The following is a 16,795-nucleotide window of genomic DNA, read 5'->3' on the forward strand; positions in this document are numbered from 1 at the left end:
ATTTTTCTAAAAGTACCCAGGGATATATATGAAAACTATAGTTCAGTTAAAACAATAATCAGTAATGCAGAGAACGTGTGGCAGTGTAGATTAGGGGTGACCTATTGCTCTTGCACTATGATTTATGTAAGATAGTTAAAAGGTAAAGGAGGTTCATTGAACTATTCTACTTCTGTAGATGTTTAAAAATTCCATAAGGAAAAAACCAAGCTGGGCGTGGTGGTACACACCTGTAATCCCAGCACTCGGGAGGCTGAGCCAGGAGGATCGCCGGAGTTCGAGGCCAGCCTGGGCTGCATAGTGAGTTCAGGGCCAGCCTAAACTACAAAGTGAGACCCTGTCTCAAAAGAAAAAAGAGACCATAAGGAAAAAAAAAACAACTCTGGGACTACAGCTAAACTATATACCTTAAGTGCTGAATGTTAAGTAAGTACTAGATACTTATACATCCATGTTGATCAAAAAACTGTCATAAAATTTCTCAATGAGACTCATTCATGTGTTTAACCAAAAATGCTTTATTTTTCCATTATCTTGTTTCAAAGAACAAAGCCCAATTTCCATATAAACATTTTTATATACACTCATTACATATGATCAGACAGTCACTGACCATCATCCAACTGAGGACAATCATTACGACTTTGTTACGTGAATTATTCTCTGGTGAGTCCAGTGATAGTCCCTGAATTAATTTTTCCCAAATTGAGATGAGCAGCGACTCTAAGATCTTTGGCCCGAGGAGGAGGAGGTGAGGCGTAGCCCGCTTTCTCGGCCCTGGAATGCTCCTGGAAAGGACGCCGAAGAACTTGCTGGAGAAGATGGACCTACTGAAGCAATTCAAGGAGGTAAACAGAGGCTTTGCTGCTCAGTACACTAATTTTCCAGACGTCTAAAACGAAAAGGTAAATTTCAAATGTGTTTGAAAATCTTTCTACATTTTGTTTTATTAAAACCTCGACTACCGTTGCTACTTAGGATTTCTATTATTCCACGGGAAGTTCTGTAAGTGCCGCTTTAGACTAAACTAATTGTGTGAACATGTAGTGTCGTGAAGACTACAAATATATCCCCCAGTGGTTTGAGCTTTCCTTGTCAGAATTAAGAGGATCATAGTTTTCTAAAATATTTATAAAAATAAAAGGATGTGAATGATTTGCAATCTCTTCGAATCAAGGCCATGGATTCTAGTTCCTGTTGCTTCCTCGAGGGAAAGTTTGTCCCATGGTAATAAACTGAAGCATCAAAGAACATATGTCCATCAACTATAAGTTTAAAACTAAAATGTATACTTTTTTGTAATTTCATGACTACCTTGGGTATAATGAAGGAAATGCCTAAATCTGATACAAAAAGTAGATGATGATCTATGTTAAAGTAAGGCCAAGAGCTCAAATAGAGTGTGTTACTGTATCACCAATTTTTACACAGGAGGAGGCAGCATCAGCAATATGGTGCTCTTAGGGCAACTCTGGGAGCGTCCCCCTGGGTATGTTCCATCACGTCCCTTTACTGAAGCTCACTGTCACCTGTCCATCTTACCCACCAGTTTCAAAACACTTCAGACCGGTTTTTGTGTTTCTCCACAGCACTTTGCATTGAGCAGATTCCCAAGAAATATTTGATTAACGGAAAACATCCAACTAGGTAGAAAGGGCTCCTGTGTACAAAGGCTTCAGATCTTTCTTCTCCTGCTGAGGCTCTGACCCGTACCTAACTTCCCCTGGCAGCCTGATAAGGTGGTGTGCGAATGGCATCACCACTCGTTACTGCCTGTAAGTGACAGCAGCCCTGGGCTGGGAGAACTGGAAATTCCTGGTGTAATGTTTCGGGTGTGGTGGCTGCAGGGGTAATTTCTTGTGGGGCTTTGGAAACTGTTCATGGGGTTTTTACTACAGGCACAGTTTTCTTTGGACCGTGAAGCTTCTACATCAGGACCTCCCTGCCTCATTTCCTGGTGCCCAGCTGCCCTGCTGGCCTGACTGCAGGCCTGGACTACAAAGGGGGAGCCTGACATCACTGTCTTGTGAGCTATGTCCGTGGCCCATGACAGTCATACGGAGTTGGAGCGCAGCTCAGTGACAGAGCACTTGGCTAGCAAGTGCAAGAACTTGCAACCAGAAAAGAAAGTCTTGTGAATCTGAGTTTACCTGAACCTAAGAATCTCCTGCTACCCCGCCCAGCGCGCAACGCGTCATAGGGAAATGCTCATTAGGAAAGGAAGAGACAGACCGACAAACGACTTAGGAGACCCCAGCACTGACAGACTTAGTGACAAATACTGGCTTAACTTTTGATCTCCTTAGTTTTTCCTTTAGGCCATAAAAAACCACCTTTAGAAAATTTCCATTTTCTGAGATGAAAGCCTAAAATCGTCAGGCTGGTTAACATACTGAAATTGGAAAGTCAATGCACGTTCCGAATGGAAACAGCAAACACAAGTCTCCGCCACCGCCAACTCCGATGAGCCGCAGCGACTCCCAGGCGAGCTGTGCTGCGAAGGACTCGGGCTGCGGAGAATACGAGGGAAACGCATAACTGCCGGGGCCCAAGGAGCTCCAAGCGCTCGATTCTTTTTCTTTCGGAGACAGCCACTTTTCTTCGGCCCCTCTCCGGCCGGGCGCAGGGGCGGGATGGGCAGCGGCAGGCCCCTGGGCCAAGGCTTTCCGGGCACAGGCGGGCGGCGGGAGCGGCGAAGTCTGCCCGTCCGGTCTCGCGCCCCTCTACTTCCTCCCTGGCCGTTCCTGGCCGTGAAGACCCTGACACAGCCGTGCAGGGCAGGGGCCAGTCAGCGGGGGCCTCCACCTCCTCAGAGCCGGCTCTGAGGGAAGCATTTTCCTTCTCACCAAAATAAGCGGCCCGCTCTGTTCCAGTGAGGGGTGAGCACGCGAGCCAAGCGGCAGGAGAGGTTCGGTGCGTGGGCCGGAAGGCAAGCGCGGAGGGCCGGCTGGGAAGGCCCTCTGCAAGGGCTGCTGCTCGGCCTGGGCTCCAGGGGGCGCTCTGCACCGGGACCTCTCCCTCCTTCAAACACCCGGCTACTAAGAGGAGAACGCCTCGGGACTGACAGGCTCTGCCTGCTCCCCGGCGAGTCCAGCTGCCCGGGCCAGGGGAACCGAACCTGGGGAGAGGAAAGCTCGGGGTGCCGGCTGCCCGGAGAGGGCCCGGAGCGCAGAGACAGCCCAGGCGTTTCCCCTGCTCACAGTTCTCCCTTGAGTTGGCCTGGCTTGGTTTCTCTTATCTTTCTCTTCTGATAACCATCTGTGGTATCTGGGTTGAGCAATAAGGTTTCCAAAGCATCCAGAAACCCTGCGAACGGAATGCAGGGCCAGAGACGCCGGCCCTCGGAGACCTGACGGGGGCTTCCCGTGGGCAGGCGGTGCCCGTTCTGCTGTGCCCGGCCGGCCAGAGGCTGCGCTCCCGCAGGCAGAGGCCGGCGTGCTCCTTCCTCCCCTGGTTCTTGAGGTTCTTCTGGGACATTCCGGGGCCTCTCTGTGAGCCACTTGGGGAGCTCGAGGTTCTTAAACTGTCTGACAAGTTCGGATTAAAAAGCTCGGAGGCTGGAGGCACAGGTGTGCTGGAGCCCTCTGCTGAGACTTGCTCAGGAACGGAGAATGCCAGCGCCACCTTGCAGCTCCGCACAGAACTTGTGCTTACCTCTGACTGGGAAAGAGGGGTTTTACTGGGATGCCACACGGCCTGTAAGAAAAAGTACGCTTTGTTCCCTTCACTCTCCGACCATCTCTGGTGCACCCTAAATTGGTGTACGTCACAGTGCTTGTCGGAGCTTCGAGGGGGCCTGCAGCTGGCTTCTCCTCCTCCTCCTGCATCTCGGTTCCTCAGCTGGGACAGTGGACAAACCTGACGGCAGGGAGCTCGCCTCTGTGCTGCGCTCGGTGGGAAGCACTTTCCCAACCCGGTTTCCGTGTCCACGACAGAGGCCTTGGGCAACAGACCCAGGACAGAAAGTGTCTAAAATCTAACACACAGGAAATGTCTTAAACCCGGTGGAAGGGCGCTTTAAGTTGATTAAACCTACTTTAACTTGCGGCACAAAAACTTTAGGAAACTCAGTCAGATTAAACGGACAGGAGATGTAAATCTCTCCTTTCTACAACCAGAAATCCTATCTTTAGACATGCAAATTTAGGATTAAATATTGCTTAGCACAGTAAAACAAATCGTGCCAATATAATGACAAATCGAAGCCTGTGTTTTCTGTGTGACTGTGTGGATGTATTATATGCTATGTACTTGCGTCTGTAAAGTATTTACACGGTACTCATTAATTTAAAAACAAGACTGTTCACTAAGAAAACAAACCAAATGCCTTTTAGTTCACAGGACTTAAGCAAACGTTTGAAAGATACAGGTGTCGTCAAGCATGCACTCTGCCTAAATTAGCCAATCAAGATTATATTTTGGCATAGTATGGGACCTGAACTATAACAACTCTTGAGAGATTTTATTTCCTCAGCAAAGAAATGCCTTGAGATATTGAGTTGTGCTTGTCCAATGTTTTGTGGGCAACTTAGACATAACTGTTAAAAATATAATTGGGTATGTAAGTAAAATGTTTGAGATGTTTATAATTAAATTCAAATACTAAACACATTTGTATAGTATACATTCAAGTATCCTGGGTTTCTTAAAATCTGTAAATGATGACACACTCAAGTCCATTAAATGAATCTCACAGATTGTTGATATATATATATATGTATAGTACTGTGTGGAATAAGATCAAAGGGTGTCTGATCCTTTAAGAAATTCAAGAGTAACTATACTAAAGGAACAGAAATAGAAATGAAGACGTTTGTCAAAGTATAGGTCAACAAATTTAAAAATGAGCTTTAAGTGATGAGTCCTAAAGGGATTCAGGCTTATATTTGGTCATAACGTTGAGATATCCTAAAGTTGGTAATTTGTACAAGGAGAACTCATTTAAATGAGTAGAGTTAATAGCTATAACTTACCTAGTCTGTTAGTGGGTTTGTTTATGTAGACTAATGCTAGCAGTTTTTTGTTTTGGTTTTGAGACAGGGTCTCACTGTGTAGCCCTGGGTGGCCTTGGACTCACAAGCATCCTCCTGCCTCAGCCTCCCCAGGGCTGTGATTACAAGCATGCATCACCATGACCAGCTTAATGCTAACAGTTTTGTTTGGTTTTTTTTTTTTTGGTACCGGGGATCGAACTCGGGTCCTTGTGCTTGCGCATCAGGCAGTGAAACCACTGAGCTAAATCCCTGGCAATGCTAACAGTTTTAAGAGAAGCTGAAAGGGTTGCTTGCTTCTCTGTAATAAGCTATTATTTTTTATGTACTCCTTGCTTAAATTAGGTATTTTAAAATGTAGTTTTTTAAAAAAGCTCATTTTGTTTTTACAGGAAAGCCCTGCAAGGTTCAGAAAAAAGATCTAAGACTTTTCCCACCACATATGTTGAATTTTTTCCAGGCTAAATACGCAGTGCTCATGTGTACATAAGCTGTTTAGCTTGGGAAAGTTCTGGTAACCTATGTATACGATTGCATCATTTTGCAGTAATCTAAGTAGGAGTTATGTTGTAAATTTAACTGACACAGCCAAATGGAGCTGGGAAAGTTAATTCTTTTCTTTAGAGACAAATGGCTTCTGCAGAGTTTCTCAGGCCCAGGCACAGAGCCCTGCCCCACCTCTCCTCAGCCAGGTGCAACAGCGATGCTGCCTGGGAGGTCCGGTAGTCACCTTGCTACTGGACAGGGAGAGGGGTGCTGCTGTGTCCCCTCTCGCCCTGTGCCTGGGACCTGACACAGAGGAGGCGCCTCCATCTCCTTGGAGCCGGGCTTTGAGTAGCCTCTGCCTCAAAACCAAAACCAGTGGATCAACAGCCTCTCATTTTGGTACAAACGGGCCTGACCGTGGGACCTGGCTGGGCGGTGACAGGGGCAGGATCAGCACTACACCACTCCAGCAGGGGAAAGGGGCAGCACAACTGCCGGGCTGGGCCCGGCTTCGCACCAGAAAAATCACATCACCCTCGGCGCTGGGGGTTTAATCATCAGCCCTGCACGTGCCTGCCACCTCCCGTCTGGGTGATGCTGTTTAAAGCAATTACTCAGGAGAGATTTTAGGTGGTAAAGATATGAAGGATAATATAATGAGCATGTGCATATGCTCTATTCAGCTTCAGAAATAAACTATTCCCAATATGCTTGACGTCATAGTGCATGGTATTGATTTTGGATGATATTTAAAGGGTAACACGCGGTATGAGTTCCTTTGCCATCTGCTTGTTTGGCTTTTTTTTTTTTTAATGTATAACTTTATTATCATTCACTAAACACACACATATACAAAAATTAAAATTATTCAAAGAAAAGCAATGCAAGGGGAAAAAAACTATAATAATATTCAAATATAATAGAACTCAATGAAAGCAAAACTGAAAAGTACTTAAACATTTTTCCATATAATTTTTAAAAACATCTAAAGCATTAACAAGACATCAGAAGATGTGATTTGTTTTAGAAAGATTTTCAAAACTAATATTGAACAAATAGTGATCTAGAGAAAAAATTCTAATTAACTATTAGACTCCACATAGGCCCAATTTTTTAAAATTTAAATTTCAATACAGTCATGTGACACATGATGGAAATATAATCTGAGAAATATGTTATTAGGCAATTTCATCCGTGTGTATCACAAAGTACCACACAGAGTGCCATCTTCTAAGTGCAAACTGAAAAGGTATATGTCAGTCATCTGTGATGGCCCCTTGATATTATCTGAATACGCAGTTAAACACGAGGCTACCACTGGCATAGCAGCACACTGTTTTACAGTAAACTCTTTTATACAAGTAGGATTATGCTCTAAAGGATGAAAAGCACAGCATGTTATGATAAGTACCTAAAGCAGTAACAGTCATTTATCACACTATCAAGGACTGTGTACTGTACATAGTTGTATGTGCTTCTTCTGGAAACACACCCTTCTCTCCTTTGATCTCAGTGACTCTTCCTTCCCAACCCACTGATGAGCTCCAGCCTAGTCTCTATCTACATCTCTTCCTAGAGTTTTAAACACAATCTATGTACGGATTCTTTCCAGATTCCAACCTGTAACTCTGGTCTCTCCCCTTCCCCTCCTGCCAACCCTACCCCTTTGAACCTTTTCTTCATATTTCAAATTATCCATTATTCATTTTAATCATTTTAATCCTTATTTGCACTTTCAGTTTCTCACACTAGAGAAACTATTTGGCATTTACACATGTGTATCCTATTTATTTCACTTAAGAGTATGGCCTCAATATGCATCCATTTAGCTATAAATGACTCTAGTTTTTCATTCTTTTGGCTGAGTAGTACTCCATTTTTTAAAAAAAACCCACATCTTCTTTATCCAGTCTCCAGTTGTTGGGCACTTGGGCTGCTTCCAAGCTTTGGCTATTACAAACTGTGCCACTATAAACATGGGTGCACATATATCACTGTGGTAGGATTCTTTTAATTCTTTGGGGAAGATCCCCAGCAGGGGAATAGCTGGGTCAAATGGGAGCTCTAGCCCTAGTTCTTTGAGGTATCTCCATACTGATTTCCACAGTGGTTGCACCAGTCTGCACTCCCACCAGCAGTGGAGCAGGGTTCCTCTTTCCCCACAGCCCCGCCAACATTTGTTATTGGTTGATTTCATGATAGCAGCCATTCTTTCTGGGGTGAGGTGGAATCTCAGCCTTGTTTTCATCTGCATCTCTTGAATGACCAGTGATGTTGAACATTTTTTCATATGTTTATTTGCTGCTTTTACTTCTTTGCCTGAGAAATGTCTGTTCATTTCAGATGCTCATTTTTGAATTGGTCCTTTGAATTTGGGGGGGTCTGATTTTTTTCAGCTCTTTATAGATTCGAGATAGTAGTCCTTTGTCTGAGGTACAGCTGCTGAAAATTTTGTCCCACATTGTAGGTGGTCTCTTAGCTCTGCTGGTGGTTTCTCTTGCAGTGCAAAAGCTTTTTAATAAGATCCCAGTTGTTGATTCTTTGTGCTAGTTCTCATGCTACTGAGGTTTTGTTCATAAAGTCTTTTCCTATGCCAATGTCTTCAAGAGTTCTACCTAACTTATCTTCCAGCAAATTTAGTGTTTCTGTCTTAATATTTAGATCTTTAATCCACTTTGATCTTAGTTTAGTGCATGGTGATAGGTATGGGTCTAGTTTTAAACTTTGGCAGGTTGAAATACAGTTTTTCCAACACCATTTGTTAAATAGGCTATCTTTTCTCCAATGAGGATGGTTGGCTCCTTTATCAAAGATAAGGTGGCTGAGTATGTCTGTAGTTATTTCTGCATCTTCTAATCTATTCCACTGATCCTTGGGTCTGTTTCTTTGCCAGTACCATGCTGGGGTTTTTTGTTTTTGGTTTTTTTGGCTTTTTTTTTTTTGGTACTGGGGATCGAATTTGGGACCTTGCGCTTGCGAGGCAGGCACCAGAACCACTGAGCTAAATCCCCAGCCCAACCATGCTGTTTTTATCACAGTACCTTTGTAGTATAGTTTCAAGTTGGGGAGTGTAATACCTCCAGCCATGTCTCTGTTGCCTAGAATTGCTTTTGCTATTCTAGGTTTCTTCTTGTTCCAAATGAATTTTTGGATTGTTTTCTCTAGTTCTGTGAAATATATTGTTGGAATTTCAATCAGCATTGCATTAAATCTATATAGCAGTATTGGAAGTATGGCCATTTTCACTATATTGATTCTTCGTACCCATGAACAAGGGATGTCTTTCCATTTTCTAATATCCTTCTTGAGCTCCTTTTTCAGGTTGCTATAGTTTTCAGTGTAGAGGTCTTTTGCTTCCTTTGTTAGATTGATTCCTAGATATTTCATTTTTTTGGATGCTATTGTAAAAGGATTTCCCTAATTTCTCTCTCAGTGAGTCTGCTATTTGTGTATAAGAAGGCTATTGTTTTTTGATTGTTGACCTTATATCCAGCTACTCTACTGAATCTGTCAATTAAGTCTAGAAGTCTTTTGACCGAGGTTTTTGGGTCTTCTATGTAAAGTATCATATCATCAGCAATAATGACAGTTTAACTTCTTCCTTTCCTATCTTTATTCCTTTTATTTCTTTCTCTTTTCTAATTGATGTGGCTAATGTTTCCAGAACTATATTGAACAGGAGTGGTGATAATGGGCATCCTTGTCTTGTTCCTGATTTTAGCGTGAAGGATTTCAGTTTTTGACCATTTAGTATGATGTTGGCTATTGGTTTTTCATAGATAGCCTTAATCAGGTTGAGATAAAGACCTTCTATTCCAATTTTCTGTAGGGGTTTATTTATGAATGGGTGTTGGATTTTGTTGAATGATTTTTCTGCATCTACTGAGATGATCATATGGTTTTTGTCCTTCACTCTGTTGATATAGTGTATTACATTTATTGATTTATGAATTTTGAACAATCCTTGCATCCCTGGGATAAATCTGACTTGCTCAGGGTGTATGATCTTCTTGATGACCCTCTGTATTATGTTTGCCAGGATCTTGTTGAGAATTTTTGCATCTATGTTCATTAGGAACATTGGCCTGTAGTTTTCTTTTTGGCTTGGGTCTTTCCATGGTTTTGGAATCAAAGTAACACTTGGTTCCAGGAATGAATTTGGAAGCCTTGCTTCCCTTTCAATTTCCTTGATGAGTTTAAAGAGTAATGGTGATAGTTCTTCTTTAAATGTCTTGTAGAATTCAGCAGTGAAGCCATCAGGACCTGGGCTTTTCTTTATTGGTAAATTTTTTATTACATTTTCAATTTCACTCATTGTATTGGGGTGTGTAGACTTTCTATATATTCTTCATTTAATTTTGGCAATTTGTATGTATCTAGGAATCTGTCCATTTCTTCTGTGTTTTCCATTTTGTTAGAGTACAGGTTCTCAAAGTAGGTATTGATGATCCTCTGGATTTCTGCTAGGTCTGCTGTGACTTCATGTTTTTCATTCTTAATTGCATGGATTTGAGCCTTTTCTTTCCTTTTTTTGATTGGGTTGGCTGAGGGTTTATTGATTTTATTTATTCTTTCGAAAAACCAACTGATTCATTGATGTTTTTTATCATTCTGTTAGTCTCCACTGCATTGATTTCTGCTCTGATTTTTATAATTTCCTCTCTTGTATGAGCTTTGGGTTTGTTATGCTCTTCTTTTCTAGGAGCTTGAGGTTCTGCATTAGGGTATTTATTTGACTTCTCTCTGTTTTACTAATATGGGCATTAACTGCTATGTCTTTCCCTCATAGAACTGCTTTCATTGTGTCCCATAGATTGCTGTATGTTGTACTGGCATTATCAATTACTTGTCTAATTTCTTCTTTAATTTCCTCTGTGACCCATTGGTTGTTCAGGATGGTGTTATTTAATTTCCATGTGTTTGTAGGAGTTTTGTGGTTTCTTATGTCACTGATCTCCAATTTTACTGCACTATGGTCTGATAATATGCAGGGGGTAACTTCAACTCTTTTACATTTACTTAAACATGTTCTCTGACTAGCATGTGGTCTATTTTGGAGAATGACCTGTGTGCAGCCAAAAAGAATGTGTATTCTGATTTTGTGGGGTGGAACACTCTGTAAACATCTATTAAGTCCATTCGTTCAACAGCTTGGTTCAGTTGTAAAATTTGTTTTTGGCTAGATGATCTGTCTATTTGTGATAGTGGGGTATTGAGGTCCCCCACTACAATTGTATTAGTGCCTATTTGGTTTTTCATGTCCATTAATATTCATTTTGTATAGTTGAGGACATTTGTATTTGGTGCATATATATTTATGATAGTCATCTCTTCCTTTTGGACTGTTGCCTTCACAAGGATGTAGTGACCATCTTTGTCTCTCTTAATTAGTTTTGGTTTGAAATCTACTTTGTCTGCAAATAAGATTGCTACCTCTGCTTTTTGTTGGGTTCCTGTGGCATGGAGAACTGTTTTCTATTCTTTTACTTTCAGTCTATTAATTTCTTTTTGAATTAAGTTTCTTGTATACAGCATATTGTTGGATTTTGCTTCTTAATCTATTCTGTCAGTCTATTTCTTTTGATTGGTAAATTGAGACCATTAACATTGATAGTTATAGTTGATAGATATTGACTCATCCTTGTCATGATGTTTTATTATTGTTGGCTCTTTTATTTCTTTTTTTTCCCCCCTTTCCCTATAGTTTCTTACCTTGCCTGGTGGCTTCCCTGTGTTGGGCCTCATGGAGTTGCAACCTTCATTGTCTTTTTCTAGGATATTGCTTAGAATTGTTTGGAGTGCAGGTTTGGTGTTCATGAAATTTCTCAGGTGTTCTTTGTCATGGAAGTATCTTATTTCCCAATTGATTTTGAAAGATAATTTTGCAGGACACAACAGTCTTATTTTCTTTTAGGGCTTGAAATACTTCACTCTAGGTTCTCCTTGATTTGAGGGTTTGTGTTGAGAAATATGCCATGATTCTGATGGGCTTTCCTTTGCAGGTGATTTGTTTCTTTTCTCCAACTGCCTGTAGGATTTTGTTCTTCTGTTGGGTTTCTGGGATCTTGACTATTATATATCTAGGCGTAGTTTTTTTTGATCATAGCTAGTTGGAGTTCTATATGCCTCACTTATCTGTATGTCCAATTCTCCACCTCTGTCTGGGAAGCTTTCTATTATTACTTCCGTGAATGGTTTTTTATGTCATTTGTACTTTCTCCTGTCTTTTCGTGGACTACTATCAGTCTTATATTATTCTTCTTTGCATCGTCTAGCAGCTGCTGTGTTGATTTCTCATGGCCCCTTACTATTTTTAATAAATCTCTGTTTTCATGATCCTTAACCACAATCCTGTCTTCCATATCTGATATTTTATCTTCAGATTCCCTTAATCTGCTATGCATGCTTTCAACGGAGTTTTTAATCTCCTGAATATCTGCTGGAATCTGTTTCATGGATTCCATTTGTTTCCTATGTTGGGTGTTCATGATTTCTATTTCTTTCCTATGCTGGGCATTCATGGCTTCCATCATGGTCCTGAGCCCATCTGTTTTTTTATCTGTTTCTGTTCTAGAGCCTCTAATCATGTCTTTCACTCTGCTCACCATCTCTGTAGTTCTCTGGGAGATTATTTCTGTTTTGAATTTTTCTAGAGCCTCATTCATCTGTTTTGTTACTTCCTGTGCTATCAGTTCAGGGTGTCCAGGTGGTTGATTATCAGACTTTTCCACCTCGTTTCCCTCAGAATTTGCCTTTTGTGGGGTGGAAGTCTGAGTTTGTGCCTTGCTTAAATGTCTTCTCAATTTTGTTTTTGGTACTGTCCTTGGTTTAGTTTCTGGGTTGATACTTTGAAGTTGTTTATTGTAAGTATTTTTGTTGCTTGTATTTAGAACACTTATGGAATGACTGCCGCTCTGAGGTGTCTTCCAGATATACCTGGTCTTTAGATTTTGAGTCTCTAATTGCTCTGAGGCTATCTCATTTTCATTATACCAGGAAGGACAACGATTAGATCAATCACAACACCTTGGCCCAAGTGATATAATCAGCAACACAATAGCATCAAGCGCAGCTTAGAAAATGACAATTTGTGGTAGTTATTAATCTATCACCTTTAACTGTGTGAATTAAATCAAAATCAAGGACCAACCCAACATATGTTTATAGGGAATAAACTCTTCAATATGGCATCTTTACCCTTTGGAATGGGGAGTTAGAAGGAGTTGGGGAGGGAAGGATAGGTAGGTAGAAGGATAGGGGAAGGTTAGCAGTGAGGTCACAGGGCACAGGCAAGAGAAAGAAAGAGAAGAAAAGAAAAGTAAAGAAGAAATATGAATTAGGACCAGAACAGGAACACAAAGAGAGATGAAGAACAATGTGGGACAGCAAGGGAGCAAGGGAGAGAGAGAAAGAAAAGAGAAAAGAAAGAAAAAAGAGAAAAATAAAAATTTTAAAAGAGTAGAAAAAGAAGAAAAAAATTTAAAAATAAGAGCAAAAACAAATAGTGGTAATTTTGAAAATAATAAATAAAAGACAAAAATGAAGGGCCTCCTTCAGGGTATGTCTCTGCTGTCACAATAGACAACATGGGCAGCAGTGTGCAGATATAAGTCGATGAGTCTCAGCAAGCCAGTCACAGACCTGTGAGATTCAGACAGATTTCTGGCGGCAAGTCCCAAGTTTAGCTCCCTGTCCTCCTGCAGGGTTGAACTCTGCAAGGTTCTACTGCAGGCTCCAGCTGCCCTTCCCCTGAAGATAGTCCAGGTTCTGATAAGAGGTGATGATCCCTCCAACTTACCAAGTACAGCAGTCTGGTGTGCCTTTATTGCAGAGGTTCTCTTCGCTTTTTCAGTGGGCTTCAGTTTTTATCAGGGAGCCTGAGAGAGGCCCTCTCTCTGTTTTTCACTTCTGCAGCCCAGGACAATGGCCTTTATGTCTCCCTTTATGTGCCTCTGTAGTGTGGAACCAGGTAGCTGCACAGCCAAGAGGGCAGAGGCAGGGGTGGGGGGGCTGTTGTTGCAGGCTGGCAGCTGGTGGGCATGCCCGGGGGTGTCCTTACACTCTCCTGGATGCAAATGGTTGAGGTGAGCTGGACGGAGCAGGGCACAGCCACCCTCGACCATTCTGACCGCAAGGCCAAGCTGGCGGCTGGTGGGCGTGCCTGGCAGGGTCCTCACAGTCTTGTTTGGCTTTTTTAATGTCATGTGTGAAGTTTATCTACGAGGATGCATGCACCTGTATCTATCTTCATTACTGTCAAGATTAGTTTAAAGTGGCTGGCAGGGCTATGGCAGAAGCAAATACTAATTCTCTGTGTGTGTGTGTGGTACCGGGGACTGAACTCGGAACCATGCGCCCAGGCAGGTGGCAGAACCACTGAGCTAAATCCCTGGCCCCTGAAGCACATACTAATTCTGACCTCATAGAAGCAAATGCCATTTCCTCCAGGGAGATACACCCTGAAAACAGACCTCACTGGGACTGGGGATTTACTGTGCATGCTGCCCAGGGCCAAGCCGGCAAGATCACTAAACTGTACCCTCTTGTAGATGTTTATTTCTTCATCCCTGTATTATTCACTAATTCCCTATCTTTAGTACATACTGTTTTATAAATCTGTGCAGTTTTTATATGGTTCCAATTACAGATCAATTAAATATAATATATGGAGGGCCAGGGATTTAGCTCAGCAGCAGCACAGCACCTGCCTGGCAAGCAAGAGGTCCTGAGTTCGATCCCCAGTACCAAAACCAAAACAAAACATATATATAGAAAACATATGGAGGGCTGGGGATTTAGCTCAGTGGTTTCCTCGCCTGCTGTGCAAGCGCAAGGACTCGAGTTCAATCCCCGGTACCAAAAAAAAAACAAAACCATATGGAAAAGTACCTTGAAGAAAACAAATACACTCTCATTATGAACTCATTATACCATTGTAGTTCTTTGTTGTTGTTGCTATTTTTTTCTGTTTTTTCCAATAATGGGGATCCAGTCCCAGGGCACTCTACCACTGAACTACATCTCCAGCTCTTTTTATTTTTTATTTTGAGAAGTGTCCATTACTTTGCTCAAGCTAGCCTCAACCTTGCAATCCTCCTTTCTCAGCCTCCTGAGTATCTGGTATTAAAGTTCATGAGCCGCTGCACCTGGCTGCCCATTTGCTCTTGATGCAAGTCCTAAGGCAGAAATACTCAAAAGACTTAGGTCTTTCTGCTTTAACTTCTTTGGTCTTACTAGAATCTACATTACAAGAAAAAATAACTTCCACTTTTTCCTTCTCCAACCCAAGTATGAAGTTACACGGTAGACTGAAAATCAGTACACAAAAATGATTTCTTTTTATATGCCATCATTTAATAGATGTGTATTACAGCTCAGGACTATAACAAGATACTTATACATGCCATTGTCCATCTTTACAAAATTCTTATAAAATATCCCATTTGAATACAGCTAAGGATCCTGAGAGTCAGCAAGAGAAGCATTCTCAGATTATTAAACAAAAGCAGAGACAGATGCAGCTGCCCTATCCCCAAACCTGGTTCTCCCCATCTCCCACGCCCCTCTCCCAGCCTCTCTGGCACCTTTGTAAACATTTTAACCTTGGTACGAAAACTCCGGGGCAGGGCTACCACAGGCTACCTTTGAAGAGCCATCCACTGAAATCAAGAAGCCCATATCTGACCCTTCAGCTCTGCTAAAACACTCATATTTATTCTAGTTAAAAACAACACAAAACTTTGTCCTCATAAGTAACTTCCTTTCGTTTTCAATACATGTTGCTTTTATGTGAAAATCCTTAAAGTCAAGAGAATCAAAAGGATTACTTACTTATCATTCTTTCTCTTCTTTCAGAATCCGAGTCATTCACGTCACTAAAAATGAATAAAACAAAGGACAAAATTAATCAGCATCTCTCCAAATTACATATATTTTACCAACCACAGGAAATTATTTCACAAGAAAATAATGATTAAAAATTCAAAGGTCGGGGATCTAGCTCAGTGGTGCCACACCTGTCTCACAAGCCCAAGGTCCTGAGTTCGATCCCCAGTACAGTACCAAAAAAAAAAATCAAATACTACTCCACATCAGTGTTTGAAAGACAAATAGGAAAGAAAAAGAGGAAAATACCATATTATTATATTAGTACTAAGTCTCATTAAACAATATATAAAATGCTACCTGTTTAGTTATTTTTAACAATACCAAGTTGTCTTTTAATCAATTTTTTTTTTTTTTTGGTACCAGGGATCAAACTGGGTCCTCGTGCTTGCACAGCAGGCGGCAAAACCACTGAACTAGATCCCTAGCCCTTTTAACGAATTTTTAAAAAAACTTTTATCTTCAACATTATTGTCTGAACACATTTTCTTGACTCTTCGGGGCCCCCTTTATAAAGAGCTTAGGTGCCACTACACTGCTCCCGCGTACCCTGTGGGCTCCGCATGCTCCTCCTCCCTGAAGCCGCCAACGCCACCACTCCCCACAGTGGCCGAGTCCTGAACAGAGTCGACTTTCTGTACTGCACTCAATCGCACTGGATGGCACTGGAGCCTGAGAGCACTCTGCAGAGCTTTGGGCAGCAGCTCTGGAAACCCAGACTGCTGGGGCAGAGAGCGGGGGCACAGGTGTGCACTCCCGGCACAGGTGAGGCAGGGTCGCCACGCTGAGGGTGGAAGGAGCCTGTGAGGCCGCCCGCGAGGCCACAGTGCTAACCTAATGCATTGCTGAAGCGACTGGGTACTTTACCTCTTCAGTTGCCAAAGGTACTGGGACACCCACACAGGAAAGAGTTCGTGCTTTGAAACTCATCAGTGCCCAGAATTGCTGAATGAAATACAGCAAAACACTTGATTGTTACACAAGTATTTGTTCAGGTCAAGTTCATGTTCCTTTACATTGCTTATATTCTTCACTAAAGAACTTAGCCAGATTTTTATATAAAATGCTATTTCAGGTAGAAGTAGCACAAAAAGAAATAACTTATTTTCTCTTCCATTTCATTCAACTCTAAAATTTTAATTCATAGAAATCCATGTAATAGCATGACTTAAGAGAAAAAAATGTACATTATTATAAAAAAAATACATAACTCCCAACATCCTAGAAAAAAAAAAAGAAAAAATGTACAAAGTCCTTATAAACAGAGATACTCATAGATGGGGTGGAGGAGTTGAGGGGGTGGGAGAAAAAGAAAGAAGATACATCATGTCCAGGTACAAATTCCCTGTGCTGAATGGGATCATTGTGTGTATCTAAAATGTACCGATAAAGTTAAAAAACGCAAAAGAAGAGATGCTCATGTTACCAAAAGC

The 16,795-nt window shown here is 41.8% G+C and overlaps 1 protein-coding gene and 1 long non-coding RNA gene across 13 annotated transcripts in view; one reads left to right on the top strand and one right to left on the bottom strand.

The window, feature by feature from the left end:
• The window catches only part of Pdss1 (decaprenyl diphosphate synthase subunit 1), a 192,550-nt gene that overhangs the window by 108,444 nt on the left and 67,311 nt on the right, over nt 1–16,795 (top strand). The window lies entirely within an intron of this gene.
• LOC101697930 (uncharacterized) overlaps nt 495–16,795 on the bottom strand; it is a 39,897-nt gene continuing 23,596 nt past the window's right edge. For 7 of the 8 annotated variants that reach the window (XR_015449617.1, XR_015449616.1, XR_015449620.1 and 4 more), the window contains 3 exons: nt 16,230–16,307; nt 15,309–15,352; nt 495–3,976 (listed from right to left, as the gene is read on the bottom strand). This is a non-coding gene — a long non-coding RNA (uncharacterized LOC101697930). The remainder of the gene's footprint in view (nt 3,977–15,308; nt 15,353–16,229; nt 16,308–16,795) is intronic. The other variant, XR_015449622.1, reaches the window with a different exon arrangement.

Source organism: Heterocephalus glaber, unplaced genomic scaffold (assembly GCF_053883595.1).
Source record: "Heterocephalus glaber isolate CG9 unplaced genomic scaffold, H.glaber_assembly_v1.0 deba00000768, whole genome shotgun sequence".
Classification (NCBI taxonomy): Eukaryota; Metazoa; Chordata; class Mammalia; order Rodentia; family Bathyergidae; genus Heterocephalus; species Heterocephalus glaber.